Genomic DNA, 19,094 nt, shown 5'->3' with positions numbered 1-19,094 from the left:
AGGATAGATGGCACATACTTTTATAAAAGATTCTATGAATAATAATAAGTAAAACAAATCGAATTAAAATCGCTTGAGCTAGTTAATGGATTTTGTAAATAATTTTTATCGAATTTAACACAAATGCAGGTAATAGTTCTTTGGTATTTTCCTAATTACAACCAAGCTCATCCACCCTTTTAACTCATTGGCAAGTTTTCTCGTGCAAGTCGTGTCTAATTAGCATTATCTTATCAAGATCCCAATCTCAACTGCTAATTTATCTGCTCTGCAGAATTCAAAGCTCATTTGAAGCTGGCAGTTTATTGTCCTGCGAAAAAAGCTGGAGCTCAGTGCTTCGAGGGGATTTAACTCTTATTCCTTATGCCATGACACGTTCTCGGAATTTTTGTTATCCCCTTTGCTCGTGAGGCAGTGGAAACTTGGGCGCCTGGTGTGTGGTTGTTGTGACTTATTTTTTAGTAAATACTAGTTAGCTAGTTGGGACTGGTGCTGACGCTGTTTTCCCTCGTAATTATTATTCGGATTCCGGACACCGAGAGCCCCGGTCTCCAATCTTTCTGCCAGCTGCTGCCCGAGTTCCGACAGGAGCTAATGCTTCCTTTTTCCTTTTTTTTGGGGAGCAGGGATGAGGATGGCAAAGAGACTAGCCCAAAAAGCTTTCCTTACTTTTGCCGCATTCTGTTTGGCCTGGATTAGCATAATGCTATTTATTGTTGTACTTTTCTTGTTGCCAGCTCTCATTGTTGGCGCTCAGTTAATGTTGCCCCAGCAACTTGAATTTCATTCTTTTGTGGTTGCTCAAGTTTTCGCAACTTGGAGCTTGGAGCGTCGTCCTTTCCTCCATTTTCATATTTTTGGCAACACTTTGTGCTGCCGAATTTCCTTGTAGTATGCATTTTGCACTCCGATGTACTTGCTTGTTTGTTTTCCCGCTTGTTATGGATAAGTTTGATGCTGATTCCTCTAGTCGATTCATTATTAATTTCGTTTTTGCAGCTAACACTTTGCAAACATGCAAATTGATGCTCTCAGCTAGCAATTTTCCAGAGGGCGAAACTTTCACGCCGCCGGAGTCCTTGGAATTTTATGCAAAACTGCATGGAAACCAATTTGTAATTTGATGATGAAACGAATGCGATGCAAAGAGAAAGTATGGTTAAGCAAAAATCCTTCAATTTGAGTGGACAAGTGGAGTTTAGTTGTACAAAATCGTAGAGTTGATTGAATAAATTGTAAAAATACCTTGACAAAAGCAAACAAATTTTGAAAATGTTCATGGGACCAGGAGGTCTGTAGAATAATTCCCCGTTGAAATTATTCAAAGCACTTAAGTTTTGCCTGTATTCTGCATGAAATCTATCATAACATTGACATTGGAAAATGTCTCATATTTATTCAGCGCTGGAAAATCAATTCTCATTTCCATTTCCCTTTCCGTTCGCTGCCCGTGTCTATCCAATACAATCAGTAAGAAATTTTTGAACAAATATTTTCCCATAAATACTTTCCACGTCACGTCTGCGCACTGTCACGTTGCCCGTCCGGATTCCCCCATCTCCGGATTTCTGTTGACAAGCATTTAGTACGTGTTAGACCTCGGCCAAAGGGCTTAACGCAAACCCCGGCCCAGAAACTCAGTCAAAAATGTGGCACTTTGATTCCATGATTTATGGCCACCAAGAAGGGGCAGCGCACTCTCATCAGCTCTTTTGCATTTGATAATCCCCAGAAATTTTGCGTATGCCCAATGCCATGGACTGATGGACCATTTGACTTGGACTTTTTGGCCGCGTGTTTGCACTCGGCTTAAACTCCCTCATAAATAATGAAGCTTGCCCTGGTAATCCTCCAAAAGTCGCTGATATTGATATACGGGAATTAAACAGATTTATAAAACTCAAGACAATCAAAGCAATATTTGTTGTATTTTTTTCTATTTATTTTTTTCAATGTCACAAAATACAGTTAAATTACGTATCTCCTCAAACAAAACGTGACTAAAAAATGATTTCGAAACCCTCCCATTGAACAAAGTTGACATTTACAAAGCGATGAAAAGTTAACCATTAACAAAACCAGAAAAGCACAATCAATCATCCCCATTTGTATGGTTAGGTCTTTGTGGCCTTATCAAATAAAACCACGAGACAAACAAGAACACTAAAAGAGCGAGCTATAAAATATTAATGAAATTCCCTGAACCAAACTCGATTTTTGGGGAATGGAGCCACACGATTTGAACTTACATCGTTTCGATGTTTGTCACAAATTAGTGAAGTACTTAACCTGTGAAAATGAAGCTGGCGGTACTTGAAAATTCAGGAAGCGTACTAAATGTATTTACGATCTGTCCAATCAATTTGAAGAAGAAATAGCACATTGAGGAAACACTTTGTGGTTATCAATGGGAGGTCATCAATTAAGGGCAATAAAATTCATAATTTGAAGAGCAAAGCGAAGAAGTAAAAAATGCTGACTGGAAAGGAATTGCGACAAGACAACCGAACAAACAAAAATTGTGTGTAAGTGTCTTCAAAAAGTAAACAATTTATGTTATACTCTTTGATCAGTAAAAAAAATATATATGAGAGGTAACTAGAAGAGTTTGAGTTAGGTTCACAATGTGGCACATCATAAATGTCACGGACACGTTTTGTGCCTCTCCATTTTTCGGTTTAGTGCAACCATAAATTTTTATATTCGCTCTTCATGAGTTCAAACAGCAACAAACAAATAATAAAAACGAGCAGGAGCAAAAATGTTGAGCAGGGTCAATGGAATCCGTAAACAAGGACGAGCATGAGGTGGCGCCACCGCCCACTTTGCAACTCGCACAAAAACTCATAAATCACTTAATCACATAATTAGAATGTAGAGAGAGAGAAAAAACATTGATTTACGAGATTTCGAATGAGAATTATTATTGTTGGCGCTGCCAGTCGTCGCGTGTTTGCGATTATTTACTAACTTTCAACCCCAAAAACCACACATCTCCACATCCACCGGACCAACATGAGATTGCATAATAGTTGTTGTTCCCTTCATTATATGGAATGCAAATTGGCAATCCGTGAAAGAACGAACCACCCCAGCGATGAGGAAAATGCAAATTGATGGATGGTGAATGCAATGCTGAAAGTGGGGTCCCCATTTTCCCAAATGCGAAGAGTTAAAGGGGTGCCATTGTTAAGGAGAGGATTTAGTTTCAAGGTGATTTGAAAAACATTCGCGCCAGCATACTTCAAGCTTAAATAAAATACGAGAGAGAACATTAAAGAACTTTTCTTTTTCTTATCTTACAACAATTTAAGATAGCAAACAGCATTTGCTTCCCAGGACATTAAAGTTATTATATTTTCAAGATCCTGCTGACCTCCTCGATAAGCAGCGATATGAAAACCACGATAACTCTTTTGCAGCCCAATCGAAAGGACCTCGCTTTGAAGGCTGAAGGGGCACGTGCCCACATTTTGAGCGATATTCCCGTCCGTCCTGTCTGATCCTTTTCGCTGGCCGAAAACTCGGAGCGAACGAGCATCAACATGAATTTCCACAACTTTTTCGTTGGGGCGGCGGGCTGTCAAAAGTCAAAGTAAGCCGACAGACGGCAAAATAGAAGATGAGTGCAAAATAAATAAAAACCCAAAAGGTTTGAGGTACGTGACACCGCCGATTGCCTCCCCGGCACCACAGCCCTTCCTCGGTCATGTAGCATCCCTTTAATCTCGTTTGACTCGAGGGCTTTGCACACAGTTGACATCGATAGAACTTTTCCTTTTTCATTTTACGCTCTAAGGATCATTTCCAGGGGGTTGGTTCTCGGGTTGGTCGGTCGATGTCATAACCGCTTTAACAGAAACCGGTTGGCCCGGTTCAGTTGGCCACATCGCTTGAATTCATATTGGAGTGTTGAGCATAAATCGTTCGGATGATCTCATTAGGAAAAGAAAATGGTGTTCGTGGGTTAAAAAAGAAACAAAAAAAATATGTGTATTTGCGTCCTTTATGGAGTTTGTAAAAGACTAAACCAGTATATTAAAATATTCCAGCGGATGTGCGAATCGTTTTCGAAAACGATGAAAATTGTTCAAAAATAAATATCGATAGTTAGAAGTGGTTTACTAAGTAATGGGTATGTGTTAGTAGAGCGTTTCCAAACTATTTACATAACTCTTTAGTTTGTAAATCATTTTCAGATACATCATCTTTTTCTATATCAAGATTACCTTAAGGGGTAGCTCCTTTCCTTATTTTTGGTTATTAATTCCTTTTCTATTTCCCCACTGGATTTGCTCGATTTTCAAGGCGCTTCAGGCACGCACACAAGCATGCCGCGCCCACGCTTTTCCTGATTCCTCCTCCCTTTCCCCTCTCTCTATTCCCTGCTGTTAACACCGTTTTTTTTATTGCATCATAAATTTAATATTTTTATGTAATGTTTGTATAACGGTACACGCTCCTACTACCCTCCTTGTGGGCATGTCCGTGTCCTCGCTTTCCCCGCTCTTCTCGCTTCGCATTTTGTAGCAAACAAAAAAGGAAAATTCACAACATGCAAGAAGCGCGCGCCCTTGGCTTCTCACCACCCACCCACACACACACGCCCACCCTGCAAAAATGTTTGCCCCTCGAAAGTGTCGCCGGCGCGTGCCATGGGAATTCTGTTTGCTGTTGTTTTTGCAAAAATCTGACTGCGAAATGAGGGCGGCAGCATTCGACGCCGGGGAGGGGTGCAACATTTCTGTTGTCATTTCTTGAATGCTTGAGTTTTTCCTTGCATCTTCTCCAAAAGCTCACAAGTTCTCGTCCTTGTTTCTATTTTTTTTTTCTTTTTTTTTTTTGTTTTTTGCTCAATCAAAGATACTGACTTTTTTGGCAGACAGACAGGCAACGCAAGTTTGAATCTCAAAAAATCATGTGTCATTCACTAAATAATTGAAAAGTAAGCTTGCGAGGCATAAGAAAGCCCGATTAGATAAGAATTTCCATTGAATTTGTTATTGTAGAAAGTAATAATTGTTCTTTAATTCGCTCTAACAGATTTTGAAATTATTTACATAGGCATAGATACCAATTAAAGTTTATTTTGATCGTCCCAATTTCGGTAAGCAATCAGTTATAACAATACCGTAAACCAAGTTTGCCCGAATCCTTTTTTTATGAAAAGCCACTTTCCGGTGAGCCCAAAATTATTACCTGTAACGAGAGAACAAAAGTGTAGGGCCAAATTAAATAAAGCTCAACTCGTGGGAATACGCAGAAGAAAGGTGGAATGAATACAGAGCATTTTCAATTTAATTTAATTTTGGGACTGACGGCCTAAACATCGGTGATATTGCAATTCCCCTAATGGCCCACGCAGAACCTTTAAAAAGAAATTACCCATCATATTTACTTAGGATGTGGGGTGAGCGCAGAAAAAAGAAGCGAAAAATCCATCACAAAGCCTCTCCTCTTGTCGCACACATCTTGCATACGAAATTGCGAATTCCCACGGCAAACTCATCCTGACTGACTGAAAAAAACGCAGGAGGGACACCCCCAGGACAAGGCGAATGTGTCTAACTCACTCATCAAACCATCAAACTGAAAGCCGACACCCCATTCGAAACCGAAGTGAAGTGAATCGAACCCACCTAACCAAAGCCAATCGCAAGCACAGTGGCTCCTCGCAAAGTGAAAACCATAATTTCGGTTTCCATTGAGGGTAAGGAAAATTGTAAGATTATATATACATATATAAATTTTCCGAGCTCCCATTTATGCAAACTGTAATTGAATTTCCGCCAAACGATGGCACATTTTGGGCCAGTAATGTACTGAAATCCAAATCTAATTATTGTGTAAAAGCCATGAACATTACACAATCAACTTCTGATTTAAATTTGTATAGTTATGGTAACAAAGAGTTTTTTAACCACTGTACTTTCTATGCCTTCCAACGAACCTTACTCAACCTATAGCCATTAGTGTTGGGAAGAAATCAATAAATCACATGGAAAAAAAGGGCGAGTATAAAAACCGGAATCGAATGATCGAATGTAATGTCCCAGAGACTCGGTGTCGATAAAGAAAAGAGCCGAACGAAATCAATTTCAATAAATTCCGGCAAACACACAAAGCCCCAGGAATTATGTGTTCGTGTGTAAGCGAGTGTTATCTGCACCAGTCGCGGGTTAAGGCACTGCCATGGGTTAAGGCATTGTGAGTGGGAGTGGAAGGGGAAGCTTTGTTCGTGGGGATTTGACCACCGACAAAAGCCTCTTAGTATGCAAATCGAGACTTTGGGTTACATTAAGTGAGTGAATCATACTCGCCGCTGTTCTGGCAGCACATCATCTCAAGACCCCGATAATTTATGCTGTAATAATTAAGCAGCCGCTCGAGAACCCGAATCCCAAGCCAAATGACAGCCAACTGTCGGGGGTGGAAGTGGAAGATAAGGGGGATATGGTATCTCAGCGGAAATGCGGCTGGTGGTCGCACACACGACCCAATATGCATACACTATATATTGTATATTTAGTATATTGCAGACCCCAAGCTGAGCTCGAACAGCGGGAGATGAAGGCGTTCCAGTGTGGGGGTGTGGCTCCAACCGCACCATATCAGCTGCTGACAGAAGCAAATGCCAGCGAATTTGGGGGTTGGCTAGAGCTATGGGGGATGCATAAAGCTATCTCAGATGAATGAAACAACTAAGATGTAAACGAATATGATAGGAAACTATACTGGTTTGTTGTATATCTATACAACACAATAAATAACACAAGTAACAAATAGGCGCAGTTAAAGCTTAAATTTGAAAATCATATGGGTTATTGCCTAAACTCCTTTAAAGAATTTAAATATTTAGTAGCAACATTATCTTAAATCCAAGGAGCTAGCATATATGCACTGGTATGTTTTGTATCTTTAACTCCCATCGCACTTTTCGTAAACTTTCTCGATGTCAACCAAACACAAAATGAATGGAAGCACTTTGAATGATGGCTGCTGCGGAAAGTTCATTTATGTGGCAGCAAAGTTGACTTGATGCACTTAGTTGTTGCACTTGTAATTGAAATTTAGCAACAAGACGACAACCCACTGAAATGCTTGAAATAGGGGGCGGGGCAGCATTGTCTCTGGGAATTGAATTGAGCTGAGTGACTGCATGAGTGACTTGAGTGTCAGATGCCAGGGCTTTGATTGATGAAGATGAAGACATTTTCCGTTTGGTCGACAACGGCGCAATTTGCTCGGCCCACGCTCTGGACTGGCGATCCTCGCCAGAGAAATGCAACAACAGCGAACTGCACTTGACCATCATCGTGGTATGCGGCAACACCCCCCAAAACATTCGGACATGGATGTCCCCATCCATCCCCTTGGCCAGAAACCTCCTGTCGCCAGCGGGATTGTCAACGCCGTTGACCTCATCTCCACCGTCCAACTGCAATAAGCCTCGAATGGTTTGGTTCAAATTGCGGAAACAGTGGGTTTGACCGCAGAAAGCTGTCATCAAAACCCAAATATATCTTATATGTATGGATAAAATAAAAATAAACTGTTTAAATATGGATAATATATGAGGCTTCAAATCATTAATGTTTTAATTTAGCTTGCTAGATAGTAACTGCATATGACTGTTTCTATTCTCTAATATTTCTAACTTTTGCACCACTGTGCCCAATGGGTTTTCGGCGCCCTGCTTTACCTTTCGACCCGCAAACTTAACAACAGAACTTTGACAACGACTGGCACTCACGCATTGCAATCAGTTGGCTCCATCAACTAAGATGCCATTTCGCTGGTCTGGCCTGCTCATTACCAGAGACCGACCCCAAGAAGTCCGGCCGCAGTTCAAATGAATTTAATTGAAATTTCAAACTTGTCAAGCAGCTACCGCCCGCTATCAGAATCATTTTCAGGCTGCACTGAGAAAAATAAAGAATATTTCATAGGGAATACCTTCGATTTCGAAACAGTTAACAAAAAAACAAAGAGGTTTTTGGCTACAACTCCAAGAAACCCATAAAACATATGCAACTTTTTAAATTGCAACTTGTTTCTTTCGGTGTAGCGTTCTTTCGAAATGAGACAACGGAAAACGCATTGGCTGAAGGGGTTTTTTTTTGGACTCCAACTTGAAAAGCCGCATCCCGCATCCCCGCCCCCTTCAAGCAGGCGGGGCAGTCAAGTGCTGCGAAATGTGAAAAAGTAAATAAGTTTTCGCCGGCGTTGCACTTTTAATGTTTTCCTGGCAACATCTGGCCAAGACTTCCACTGCCCACCGCACCCGCCTCCGCGTTTCACCCCAGCAGAAGTGTCATCCAGTGTACGTAACTTTTTAAAAGAAAAGTTTCCCACTCGCCGAGACTTGTCGTCTTTTCCTTTGGCTTCTCTCTGCTTTTCTGATTTTCCACCCCTACCTTTCAGTCTTCTACTTCTTTTTTTTTTTCTTAAGTAGCTAGTCCAAAAAATGCGGTGGGACTTTGTGTACAATTTGTTAAGTTATTTAATACCTTTTTCCGACAAGAAAGGAAAGGACTTTTATGACATTTCAATATCGAGCGATAAAGAATTACGTGGGTTATCGATATTTTTAACGAAGCTAGCGAAAAGTTTTTAAGCTAAGCGGTTTTATTTTTCTTTTTATCCCTTTGCAAATTGAGTTTTAGCCTTGATGAGAAAAAAAAAAAACTTTCGAAATTTATAATAAATTTATTCATTATGGTTTCGACAGATCAACAAGTCTGTTAATTATTAAACCAATCAAAAATAGTTGTAATATCTACACATTGACACAACTTTGATTGGCATATCAAATTACAAATCTTCGATTAAATAAAAGGCAACTGTTAAGAACTTAACACACGTGCTGGCTCGCCTGCCAAATTGGCCGAGCTCAATTTATTGTTATTAGATTTGGCCTAGGCAACATTTGGTAACCCTAATGGTTCGTACATTGGCACAACATGTGTCACAACCAGATCCATCAGCCCATTCAGCCACACACACACTCAGCCTGGAGTGGGAGCACCAACATCTGGAAGCATTTAAGTGTTAATTTTATAACTTTTGCTCAACAAATTGCGCTTCCCTTGGATGAGCGAAGGACGAAAACTACCACTTGGTCCTTGCTGGGCCAGCTAGAAGGCCAAAAGGATAGCTAGCCGCTCGGCACAGAGACTGGAATTTACATTTTCAATTTAAATTTGAATTTCAATTTTAATTGAGATGAAATAGACCAAATGAAGCCGAACTTCCTCCCTCCTCCACATTGTATTATGCACACAATTTTCCATCTTGGCGCTTTTCTCTTCAGCCTTAACCCAATTACGCTCAAATTACTAAGCGCCACGGACGCTCATGGGTTAAATGCGGTGGCGTTGCCTCGGGCTAAACAGAAAAAAAAATTTGTTGAATAAGAATTCCTTGCAACGATGGCAAAAAGTTCAATTTGCAGCTGTCGCAACTTTCGGCGTTGAGTGCACTTTAACCGGAGTGAACCCAAAACCAGACTTTCCTTCTTTTTTCGGGGGTTGATTCTCCATTTCGAATGCAAATGCGCGTATGCATTACCGAAATATATTATTTTAGAGGGTTAGACCCCCTTTTTTTTGGTAAAAGGTTTGTTGTTAATGATGCTTGTGCCAAATGGCGAATGAGTCCTTCGTCCTCTCGTTTTCCGTTCGCTGAGAGCTCTACAGCATATTTGCACTGCTCATTTGAACATTTCATTATTTTGGATTTGAAAAACATTTTTAATTTCAAGTACCAGATTCGGGTTTCTCATAAGTTTTATTAGACGAAAAATCAAAGCTACTTTTTTTGCGGTTTTGCAAATCTTATAAGGTTATAAAACTTCTATTAATATATACTCATAATAAGTTTAAATTTTAAGTTTTATTTTCAGTTTAATGGAACCGCCGCCTAACAACAAAATTAATACTTTCATATTTCAGTTTTTAGCTGAGATTAAAAACAGCATAAACTGCAGGATGTCCGTTGTATCATCGTAAAATAAAAATTAAACTACGCATAAACCGAGCGAAAAATGATGGAAAAAATGGGCATAAGGATTTTTCATAATTCGCGCCAACCATAATTTATAATATCAATAAAGCGGAGGGAAAATCGCGGACTAAAAATAATAACCCAGCATAAAACATAAAACAAATGCCATGAAAATTGTATGCAAATGTAGAAGAAATCCCAAAAAATAGGCATCCATTTATATATATATATATATTTATATGTATCTCTATGCATGTTGTATGTACAAATAAATGAATGCAGGAAAAAATGGCAAACATTGAATTTTTAATTGCTGGAAATTTGTGTTCTCTGGTTTTTATGGTTTTATCGCGAATTTCTGTATGTCTGCTGCTGTTTGTGCATTTGCGTTTATTTATTTTGAGCCTTTTTATCGAAGTTTTCGCAGGTTCACCCAACGCCACCCACATCAGCCATTCAAATTATTAACTGCTTTTCACTCGAAACTATTTTTTTTTAAACCATTACCGTTTTTCTGCCCATGCAAAATTTATACGTGTTTGCTATTTTCATGATAATAACTAAATTGTTCACGTTAAACATTCCATGAACGTTAAAATAAAAAAAAGTTATGTACGCTCTGGCATATATATTTTTTTTAGCTGCCTTTAGTTTGTGAATCAAAAGTAAATAGCAATCAGAGTAATAACACTTTTTGGACTTTAATCAAAATTGTTAGACGCGTTTAAAAGCATGCTTCAAGCAAATAAAAATAATATAAATAATAAATATATACAATTGATACAAAAATATAACAGCACAGAATTTTTCGTTTATCATTCAATCTTTGTAAAAGTAAATAAATATTTAATCACATCAGGAAAATTAAGGAAAATAAAATTAACCAAGCACGTAAACAAATTTTCGACTTCATGTGGTTTTCAGTGTGAATGTGGCACTCATTTTAATTTTTTTTTTTTGCACACCGAGGTAATTTGTCAATTTAATTTAGTATTGTGAGAGTTATTCAGCTTAATTAGCAATTCAATGGACATAAATATTTGATCGAATTCTGTACCAGCAATTTCGCCATTTGTTTCTGATTTAACTAAAAACCAGTATGCACTAATGCTTTTTATTAAAAATAAAATAGAGTAGATAATGTTTAGTGCAAGCAGCAATAACGAAATTGATTTGTTAGTAAGCTTGCATATTTTTTCTTGTAATATTCAACAGCAAAAATGTTTGCCATAAAATCATAAACAAAGAATGTTATTAAACAATTTTTGAACGGAAGCGCACTGATATAATTCAATAGGTTCATTAAAAAGTGTGCCATAAAAAGAACTATAGCCGCTTTTGTTGTTTACTATTTTTTTTTTTTTTTGCAATTAACTTTTCACACGCGAATGGCCATTGAAAAGTGTCGATGGAGAGGGGAGAAGGGCGGTATTAGGGCCAAGGGAGAAGCTCTTTAAAGCAAAAGCTTTAATAATATTTTAATTAATAAATTAATTATATATTCATGGTTTTTATTGTGCAAGTGATTTTAGATTAAGTGGAAATTTTAATTGCGATTTTATTGTGCTCCTTAACAAATTCCAATTTGTGCGTCCAATGATTTTGTATGCGGGCTAAGTATTAAAAGTGTTATTGTAATTTAAGAACACATAAGTTGCCATTCACGTTCGTTTAGATTACATTAATATAAAGTGAAACTTACAAAAAGTATACAATTCGTTATCAATAAACATGACTTTTATGTTGTTTTTCTTTTTTTTTTGCGGCAAAAATCAATAGATCAAGTTTTTGTTTTCTCTTTTTTTGGATTTAATTAAGCGAAATCCATTTGTCCCTGCCATCTGCCGATTTTTTCCGAATCCATGGTGGGTGTGGCCGAGATAGCAGAGCTCGAATTGAGTGTCAATGATACCGTCATTAAATCAATCATTTTGGCCAGTCAGCCAGGCAGCCACTTGCGGTCTTAATTTGGTCAACACGCCAGGCGAGGAATATTTTATTTTCCTACCTTGGCTGCGTTATTTGTTTTTCTCTGTCCTTTATTTAGAAGTGTTTACTTTGCTTTCTTATTTGTCCAAAAATTCCTCGACTATTTTGTTACCAACATTTCATTTTTGCAGGGCTGACAAAGAAAAATGATTATAATCAAATAAACGATGAAATTCTTTACCGAATTCCCTTCGTTTGGTAAATAACAAGCATTGATATTGTCCCCAATATTGATTGGTTTTGTAATTAATGTAAGTAAATTATTTTCTTTGTAATGTAATCTAACATTCTGGTTTTTTTCATAATTAAATCATGTCGATAAATAATGCCAGCAATCCAATTGCAGAGTTAAATAAAAACTTTATGCTTTTTCCTTGCCAATAGAAGATAAATCATGATTCCAGGCAAATTGGAAAAAATAGAAGATACGAGTGGAAAATAGGGCATGGGGAGAAAAAGAGTTAAAATAACATTTTAGACTCGTGTATCTTGATTAGTACAAAACGCCCACAGCGCGGATCTGGAAAAACGAAGCGAATTCAGTTTTTTCCTTATTTATCTCACTCTGTGTTGTTGGCTATAAATTCTGGTAAAAGCAGCTCTAGCTGCACTGCGTATTATCATAGTCAGATTACAGTGGCAACAAAATGGGAAAAAACACCACTAGATACAGATACAAATGCATGGGGAACCAACGAGCAAGATTTAGGCCGTAAAATAATTCATGAATTTATTGAAATTTATTAGCATAAGCATGGGCACCATTGTTGTTTCGGAATGTCTAGAAAATGTATCTCATGGATGCGACGCTACACTTTTTGCTCCTATTGCCAACTTGCAGTCTGGTCGAGATGAAATCGTAGAAATTGAATTGAATCGCTTTGGAGTTGGGGGTCCAAATAGCGAATGGCAAATAGCAAATGGCAAACGATATGCGTATCAATAGATAACAAAACGAGGAAAAATTGTATCGGTAGACAACTTATACAAATAGCAAACATGGCAAAAGGAAAAAAACAGTCCAAGTGCTACCAAAACAGCCAACTGCGAACCAGTTAGCTAGTCGCAAAGAAACCGAGTTCAGTCAGTGATGTTTATATTGTTTATACAATAATCACTCGTAGGTTAAATATCCCATTCCATTTAAATATATACTTCAATAAAAAAATATTCAGTTTATGTTGTGATAATCATATAGTAATGTCACAGCTTGCAAAACTAAAGTATTTAATTTTTAAATTTATTTATTTTCATCTTAGCCAGCAAAGTTAATAAGTATAACTATATTCTGGCTATTTTTCCAGCACTTTTGCTGGCCAACTCAGTTTGAATTTGCCTGTTAATCCATCTATATGCTAGTATGCTCATTCAATTTCTTCGGATGTGATAACTTACTGCACGACTTTGGCTTTTCTAGTTTTGTTTGGTGGATAGATGGGGGATTTGCACCACCCACTGAGCTCAGCACCCGCACATTTAACTGAAATGTAACTTTTCCTTCCGCGGCGCTGTTGTTGTTGCGCTTTTCCTTGGCTCTTTCTTTCTACACATATTTGTGTATCTTGAACGCGTTTCGTTGTATCTACTTAAGGCAGCTTAAATATTTGTGTAACATAATACAAAACATACGGGCTTCTTTGGTTATACTTAGATACATAGATTAGATACTTGGCTAGGAGAATGTGAAATGGGCCGCGGAGTGGCAAAGGAGGTTGAAAGCCAGAAGTCCACAGTCATCTAAACCACAGTCTGAGCTCACACCAGCCTTTGCACCATGGGAAGCAAATATAGTTTACTAGCAAAAAGATAATTGATTAATGCGTAGAAAATTTAATAAGAGAAACCGTGTCTAAGCTCAAAATTCAACAGAGAATTTGAAGACGACCATAAATTGTATCTCAATTCTTATCAGATACAGATATGTCGTTTACCATGAGAGGGGGAAATCAAATTACCATAAGAACTACGAATAACATTTCAAGAAGTGACCATTTACAAAAATGAAACATTCTGGGGAAATAAAACTGGAGAAACAACATCCCATTAGGCTAATCTCAGTGGATTAGCGTAGATGGCTCTCTGTCAAATTCCTAAATATGCAAGCGATTAAAAGATTAAAGCTATCAAAAGCGATGACGAAGACCATTTCTACAATCGAAAATGTATCACGAAACGAGAGTAAAAAAAAAGGCAATCACAGATACGAAAAGAACAGATTACAGCTGTGAAATCGGTTAAGTAATGCAGACATAAATGCGGGTGAAGCAGAACTAAATCAGATTCCAGAGTCGAAATTTAGTTCTATTTTTTCAGCTTGCGTGTCAATGAGTAGGTGCTTAAGGGATTGGGCACATTAAAGATAATTCATATGAAGTGTTTCAGTTGTTTATATGTTTAAATGTATCGAAACTAATAAAAAGATCTGATAACCAACTTAAGAACACCTCTTTTGGGTATTAAAATTAATAAAGTTTTAGTTATTCAAATACAACCTAAGAACTTGTCTTAGAAATTGTTTAAACTGGCATCTTTATGTTTTTACTTAATAGCTACCACATTTTTATCAACATTTCCAAATCACTTGCTGTCGGTGTCCCTTTTCTGTGGTTCCCACTGTAGCCGAATCTTAAGTGTTTGGTTCGCCTTTGTTTTCCCGACCGTCCAATCATCGGCTCCACTGTGCGGGTATCAGCGTGCTTTGTTTACATTTCAAATGGAAATCGCTCCGTTTTGTATCTCTGTCTGAGCTCCGATATCTCCTGCTGTGTGTGTCCGAGGGTATACTCCGTATCCGTATCTGTCTGCAAAAGTGCATTTCAACCATTTTCGGTTCGTCCTAATGAGGCTCGTCCTATGCCCACACCCTTCGCACTCATGCAGTCGTGTGTGCGGCGTACGCAAATATTAAGAACGACTTTTGCTGACCCCTCCCACCAAGGTATGTCCTTTCTTATCCTAGAACGTGGCCAAAGGACAATATGTGCGCTAAATATAGATATTCCCCCGGCACGACCGATGTGCATCCACTTAACCCGTGGAAAAAGAAACAATTTTGGGAGCTGAAGGTAACGAGACTAATGCCAATGAATTTTTGAACATCCCTATGTATCTACCTTAAAATACGTTCTGATTTTCCACAAAATTAGCTTCACCATTTCCTGCGATTAATCTTTATCCAAATGACTATTTTTATAAAAATGAGACACTTGAATTTCATTACCTATATTTAATTAGATATTTATTTCTAAACGTACCTTTTCAAAAACTGTCCAGCAGAATGAATTGTTCAAAAGTTGAAACTCCGTGGACGTTGGGATCCAAAATATTCTGAAGATTACGCAATTGATTAGTCCCAGCGAGTCCTGTTTATCGTTTGTTTGCTGACATTGATCGATTGATTGGGTTGCTGTTGTTGTTGTTGTGGTTGTTCTGATAGCTCGATTATCGATTCGCACACACAGACTGGTGAATTGGAATTTTTTGATTCGCACCGATCGCTTGTCGTACTTAAACAAATTATAGACACTTACACGAGACAACACCGAAGAACACAAATTTGTTATATTTACTTTATACGCAGATTAATGCCAGCGGACGACGATGAATAATAGGATAACAGCAAGAACAACAACAACGATGCACGACGACGACGACGACAAATATTGTACATATGTACAGAGGATACAAGGACTCACGCACACAGATGCAGACGCAGATGCACGGGCGCGATAACGGTTATATCGGATATATGAACAGACGAAACGGCGAAGGGGGGCGGGGCGGTGCGGTGCAGGAGTCGAATTAACGCGACGGCGATTATCCGTTAACGGTACCGGTTCTTCATGCGATAAGTAGGCTACGGATGCGTTTTCTGAGCATATTTCCTTGGTTTATTCGCTTTCTGTATTCAAATTTGCCTTATTCACTTTGTTTCTGGCTTAAATACTGTGGAAATGGGAGAAGGAAAACTGGATTAGATTTCAGTTTCCTAATCAAAAGTTATGGCCGCAGGGAGAGCTTATCTTGAACACAAATTTCTGGCATAGAACCACATCTCACAGATATTTCACAGACTTTTTTAAATTATGTAGGGCTTTTTTAAATTAAAATCAATATTTGCTACGATATGAAACACTATTGAATGAATTTATGCTATTACACATATGAAAGTACGTCTAGAAATATAAATTGAAACCTAACTAAAACCTATTAAAAATCCCATGTAATTTACAATTTCAACTTTTTTCCTGATAAATTTCTTATTATGACAACAGTACTTTAGTTTTTTTTTCGGTTGGCAACGCGCTGCGGAGAGATGCGAATGGGGGGCACAGGACAGAGCCGAAAAACATTATGCGGGGGGTGCGTGAGTTTAGCGAAGAAGAATAAGAGAGTGCTGCTCTCTCTCACTCTTACTCTCACTCTCTCTGAGTCAATTTGAAACGCCGCGAGAATGAAATGCAGCGAAACGAATGGTGCACAAAACGTGGCCAGGAAAATAGAGAAATAAACAAAATATAAAAAGGATAATCCAGCAGAGAGAGGGAGGGTGGGTTAGCGAGAGCCAGGACCGTTCCATTCCCAAAACGTTCACAAAACAGAATACAAAAGCCTGGCTCTCCTTCCAACTCTCTCGCCCTCTCGCTCACACCCGCAGGATGGCGAAAAATCAATGAAAAATATGTGGAAAAATTGCCGAAATTGTATATTTTTGGATTCGCTCTGCTGCGGCCTAAACTTTGGGTGGAAACACGGTTTTCGTTATTTTCTTATTCTAATGTGCCATAATATTCCAATTTTTTTGTGATTGCCAATTGCAATTGGACAATTTTCGGCTTTATTATTGTTGCACATACGCACTCACACTAGCACTCGATTGCACATGTTTCTAAATTGAGCAATTACCAATTTATTAATTAATGTACACAATGGACAAATCACTTTTCACAATTGCGCGACACAAAGGTTGCGGTGCTGGAATTTGTTTATCAACGCGAAAGATACATTTATATCCTTGTCGAATATCCGGAAATATACAAGAAATTATCTTGAAAAACAATATTTTTACAAGAAACCAAATTTCGTTTTATGCTGCGTTTTTTCCGGCGATTTATCCAATATTTTTGTTTATTAATGCTGTTTTCAAATATTTTCCAACCGGAGCAACTACGCGCTGCAGCAGCGCGGGCGTTAAATTTTCGAATGAATTGGGAACTCGCACGAAAGAGAGTTCAGTCTCAAATGGCACTTTCTCTGGCGCTAGTGCATTTTCCGCGCGTTAGTGCGTTTTCCAGAGCTATCTGCGATGTCGCGAACGGTCACTTTTTTGGCTCTCTTTTTCTCTCTCTTCTCTTCTCTTAACAGCTGGTCAACAAACAATATGCAAATTAAAAAAAACAATAAGGATAATTATTTAGTTGACCTAAATAAAAAAATAAGTGCGTGTTACAAAAAAATTAATACAAAAGTTGTAGGCATAATGTCGATAATATTACTGAATTTTATTGATAAAATATGGTATTTCTATGGCCAATTTAAAAACATCAAAAAAATATTTATAACATTTTTTTAAAAATTACTCAAACGACTTGAGCTGAGCTTTTTTATTTGTTCAAACGAAATTGGAATACACATAAACGGTACGTTTCTTATTTCATAAAAATATTAGTTTCTTGTGTCCTTTAGAAGGGACAAGCTTTAAGAGAATGTTTAAAATGAAAGGCTCTCTTCAATAAACTCTCTCCTCTCACTATTTTGTTCTCAACAACTGAAACTCCCCTCACTAAAATCTGCCTCTTTAATTCTTATTCTCCCTCGCAACACCTAAAATAATTTATTTATTTATTCAAGGAAATCATGAATATTTTAAAACGAATGTAAAATACATAGTTTCTAGAATGCTTTTCACTTCAAAAACAAAATATAAATAATGTTAATGAACGTTCCATCGTTCCGCTCTCAGTGGGCGCGGGTGAGACTGCGCCTGTCAAGGGCGTTTGTGTACGAATTTTGAATATCAACAATCTGGGGACACGTGTAGAAAAAACATGAAACAAAATTAAAAATATAAGAAGAACACTTCTATAATCAGAAAACAGTTTTAGTCACCAAAAATAGTTTTAAAACTGCTCGAACAATAAGTACGTTTGGTACCTGGTACCTTTATGGTACCTAACTGAAACCTGGCAGCTCTACTCTTTTCCTATTAGGCTCTCTCTTAAAACGCGCTCTCTGTTTTGCCGGCCGTTTATATGTATTGCTTTATTTATAATTTACAATTTAACCAATTCACTCGAACACGCTTTTTGTTCATACTTGTTTAATTCACAACCGAATAAAATAGTAGGGCACTTTACGAAATATATTGTTTATGTTTTTATATGAGCACCTTGCTAATAAAACAACCAGAATGTTTTGTTGTACAAACAACACACACGCCAATACGAATGAAAACTGGTCGACTAGCGTTGCCAGTGGGAATTTCTACAACCAGTGCTGCCATACTGGGCGGTAATTTAAATTGATTCTGCTTTCAGTTACCCTGTAACAAAACTTATATACCCGAAGATCGAAACGTGTTTAATAAGAAAAATAATTATATATCATTTTTATAAATATATATATCACTTCCTGGGTAAGCTAGTTCAACAAAAATATTTCACTTACCGTTTTATCAAGCAATAGGGTGCAATTTTTTTAATTCGTTGGTCTAAAACATGTATTGCTTTACTGAAATAATAAAATTAAAAAATAAAATAAAAAGTAATTGGAATTTAAAAATAAACAATAAAAAATATTCAAAAATATATGTACACCTCTCCCCGACGGGGAATTGAACCCCGGTCTCCCGCGTGACAGGCGGGGATACTAACCACTATACTATCGAGGATGTTGTTTGCCGACTGTCAAACAACCCTTTCGAGCTTGCGCACTGTCTTCAGAGTAAAAATGGGAAACAGATGAAATTGAAACAAGCATTCACACTCTGCAAACCGAAAAACCGATTTTGACGCGTTGCGCATAACATCCTCGATAGTATAGTGGTTAGTATCCCCGCCTGTCACGCGGGAGACCGGGGTTCAATTCCCCGTCGGGGAGAG

The 19,094-nt window shown here is 37.9% G+C and overlaps 1 protein-coding gene and 2 non-coding genes across 3 annotated transcripts in view; 1 reads left to right on the top strand and 2 right to left on the bottom strand.

Annotated features, from left to right (window-relative positions):
* The window catches only part of LOC117150744 (semaphorin-1A), a 121,587-nt gene extending 104,288 nt beyond the window's left edge, over window positions 1-17,299 (bottom strand). Inside the window, exons 1-2 of the mRNA XM_033317781.1 lie at window positions 16,859-17,299; window positions 15,249-15,939 (exon numbers count right to left, since the gene is read on the bottom strand). The gene's annotated coding sequence lies outside the window, so the exon portion shown is untranslated. The remainder of the gene's footprint in view (window positions 1-15,248; window positions 15,940-16,858) is intronic.
* A 1,512-nt stretch (window positions 17,300-18,811) lies between these two features.
* Trnad-guc lies at window positions 18,812-18,883 on the bottom strand. Its single transcript has one exon. It is a non-coding gene; the product is annotated as a tRNA-Asp (tRNA).
* A 137-nt stretch (window positions 18,884-19,020) lies between these two features.
* Trnad-guc lies at window positions 19,021-19,092 on the top strand. The gene has a single exon. It is a non-coding gene; the product is annotated as a tRNA-Asp (tRNA).
* The last annotated feature ends 2 nt before the right edge of the window (window positions 19,093-19,094 follow it).

Source organism: Drosophila mauritiana, chromosome 2L (assembly GCF_004382145.1).
Source record: "Drosophila mauritiana strain mau12 chromosome 2L, ASM438214v1, whole genome shotgun sequence".
NCBI lineage: Eukaryota > Metazoa > Arthropoda > Insecta > Diptera > Drosophilidae > Drosophila > Drosophila mauritiana.
This window is presented reverse-complemented; position numbering and strand designations above follow the sequence as displayed.